This window comes from Trichosurus vulpecula, chromosome 3 (assembly GCF_011100635.1).
Source record: "Trichosurus vulpecula isolate mTriVul1 chromosome 3, mTriVul1.pri, whole genome shotgun sequence".
Lineage (NCBI taxonomy): Eukaryota > Metazoa > Chordata > Mammalia > Diprotodontia > Phalangeridae > Trichosurus > Trichosurus vulpecula.
The window spans coordinates 5238874-5242268 of NC_050575.1; the positions used below are offsets into that span (position 1 = coordinate 5238874).

At 38.1% G+C, this 3395-nt stretch overlaps 1 pseudogene; it reads left to right on the forward strand.

The window, feature by feature from the left end:
• The first annotated feature begins 542 nt into the window (after window positions 1-542).
• Window positions 543-923, forward strand: LOC118841422 (annotated as a pseudogene).
• Window positions 924-3395: the final 2472 nt, after the last annotated feature.

A 3395-nucleotide genomic window follows, 5' to 3' on the forward strand; every position in this document is an offset into this window, starting at 1 on the left:
ATATGTAGAGGGTTATTTCTATGTGGGTTGAGGGCATTCTTGGTGTATAGTCAGGATCAAACACACTTTCACAAATGATATTCAACAGCATCTTTACCAGCTCACAATTGTCTCAAAGCTGTAGAACATATAAGGGTTGTCGTGAGGTTCAAATGAGAAAGTATTATTTACAAAGTACTCAGCACAGTGCCTAGCACTTAGTAGGCATTTAATAAAAGCTTGTTCTCCTCCTTCCATTTATTTTGCTCTCTTTCCCCATCTTTATCATTTATCGATTATGAAAAAGCATTCATTTTGATAGAAAAAATGCTCCTTACAAGTATTTTATAACAAAGTGTCTCACATCTACATGTAACATTCATTCAGAATTTCTTGGAAAATGTAAAAATGGAAATAAACAAGTTTAATTATCTGTTGGTAATAAACATCAAGCAAGACATAAAACAGAGAGAAGCATGCTCATCAAATTATTTGCCACTGTAAATCCACTGCAGAGTCTAGAACAAGAAGAAATTTTCACTCTTTCTGGCTCCTCGATGGCCATGGCACTTGTGAAGACATCTGTGATGAAGGGCAGCAAAAAAGAAGCAAGGCCCCAAATTTACCCCGGATTGTACCCATCCTGTGGAAGATGGGCTTATGTATACAGCTAATTTTGTGCAGTTTTTACAAGAATGAATCAAAGTGAATGGAAAGGCTGGCAACCATGCGGGAGAGTCGTGACTATTGAGAGAAGCAAGATCAAGATCACTGAGATGTCAGAGGGGCCATATTCTAAAAGGTATTTGAAGTACTTGACAAAGAAATACTTAAAGAAGAACAATCTTCAAGATTGGCTTCAGGTGGTGGCCAATAGCAATGAGGGTTATGAATTATGGAACTTCCAGATCAACCAGGACAAAGAAGAAGAGAAGGAGTATTAAACCCTCTTGGGGTCTGGACACATTTTGTATATGATCTTGAATAAAATTTAAACCAAAGTGGTGGTTTTCCTTCTTTTCCTGTGCTGTGGATTGTACAGGATACTGGAAACAATTGGAAAGGTCTTTGGTTGGGCTGCTGTGCACTTATCAACACTGAGCTGCTTCTGCTTGGGGATTTCAGTTTGAAATGTAACAGTGCTAAATTGGAAGTGAAAAAAAGTCATTTTAAGGGACCTGATGCCAATTCTGACTGTTTTTAACAGGTCAGCAAGAGCTTTCTGCTTAGAAGAAGGCAGTCAGAGATTTTAGCCCTTCCACTTAGTGACCTTGGAGGAAAGTGTTCCCTCGATTAGTAAGTCTTGTCTGTTTCTTTTTTCAAGGAAATTGGTATAAATTGATACAAATCTGGGGGATCTTAGCTCATCAAAACAACAACTGACTTCCCTTTGAAGCCTTTTAGATCAGACTGGAATCTGTTACTTGAATAAAAATACTTACAAAAAAGAAGAAATTTTCTGTGGATATTACGGTCTTCTAGATTCCTGTTTGCAAATGACATTATACTGATTTCATTGAGCTCCAAGACATTATACTGAGTAGGACAGTGACCAGGTCAGATCTGCACTTAAGGAAAATCATTTGGCAGCATTATGGAGGATGGACTATGGTGGGGAGAGACTGAAGGCAAGGAGATTAGGAAGCTGTTGCAATAATCTAGGAAAGATCGTTGTTCCTCAAAAATTAAATAATAAAGATGAGCACTCTGACAGTTATATTGAGTATAGTTTGGAGTGGAGAGAGATTTGAAGCAGTGAGATCAGAGTTGTTGTGCAGAAAATGTATTTTCAAGTGTAGAGCATGGCAAAAGGTGAACTATGATTATTACTTTTACCACCTGAGTAAATAGGGAAGATTTTCCCTTGACATGCCATGATTTTGATTCAGCTCAGAAAATAAAGATAATATGATTGGCACTTAAAAGTAAATAATCCTGAGAGAACTAAATTGTTAGAATGTGGTCGCATTGTTTTAGAGGAATCAGCAGCTGTAGACATTGGTTAGAGGTGACTGGCTCACAGCTGATACACTGCTTAAATATTTATGTTTTTATATCATTTGTTAAATTATTAAATTATGTGACTAGGAATTTTGAAATCTATTTGTCTATAAGTTGGGGTTTGAGGCTGAGAAAGGAGAGAGAAGTTACAGAAAAAAAGATTTCTTTAATTTTTTTGAACCACATTAGGGGCTTGGAACTAATTTGCTAAAACTATTAACAGACAAATTCTTTTCCCAGATGGAGATGGATTCAGATAATGGCAGGCCAATATAAACCCTTCCCATGAGGAATGGAGAGAGGCATTACTCTTCCCCCCACAGCCTATGTTAATTAGACTTGATCTTGCCATCACTCATGAGTGTTTCACTTTTGTGTTTACAAACTCTGAAATTACTTTAACTGATATTAACTTTCTGTCATTGTATTTTTTCCCCTGTGACTATAACCCCTAACCCCTTCTTCTGCATCACCAGGACCCTTATTCTCTTGACCACTGAGTTATTTCCCAGGACATCACCCCTACCTGACCTAGCCACATTCTCTTCTCTTCCCTATCCTAATACCTTGGTGAATCGGTTCAATTCCACACTATCTTCTACATTCCAATATTTTCTCCTGTTGCCCATTCTGCCTTGCCAAATCTCAAACTTGGATTACTCCCACCATCTGCTGCTTTCACTTCTATTCATAAGCTATTCAGCAATGATAGAGAAAGTCATGAAGAAAGTAACCAAGTCTAGCCTCAGACACTTCCGAGTTGACTGACCCTAGGCAATTAACCAAAGCTCTCTCGGCATCAGTTTCTCCTTTGTAAAACAGAGACAATATTAGCACCCACTTTGTAGGGTTGTTTGGTGAAGACCAAATGAAATAACATATATAAAGCACTTTACAAACCTTAATATACTATACAAATGCTTGCTGTTATTATTATTGTAAAATCATGGTTACTGGGTCCACTATAAATTTATGTTACATAAATCTTAATTGGAACATCACTAAGCAAGAGAATGCTCTTACAACTCTCTAATAGATTCACTATCACATTTTCCACAATAGCTATTTTTAAACCATCTCATCTCTCCTTAAACTTCCCACGGTACCCTCTCAAGCTGAGGACCTTGCCTCATATTTCACTGCAGAAACTTAGACCATTCATTGAGAGCTCCTTGACTCCTCTCCTCAGGTCACATTACCTGCATACTTTGCCCCACTATCTCATCTTTTACCCCATGTCTCTCATAAAGACATAGATCTTCTCCTTGCTTGAACAAACACCTCTCCATGTACCCTTTACCCCATCCCTTTCCATCCTCTCCAGCAGATTGCCACCTCTAGCATCACTAGTCCCTCTCTAATCTTCAACCTTTCCAATCTGCTCGCTCCTTTCCTACTATGAACATACCTATGTC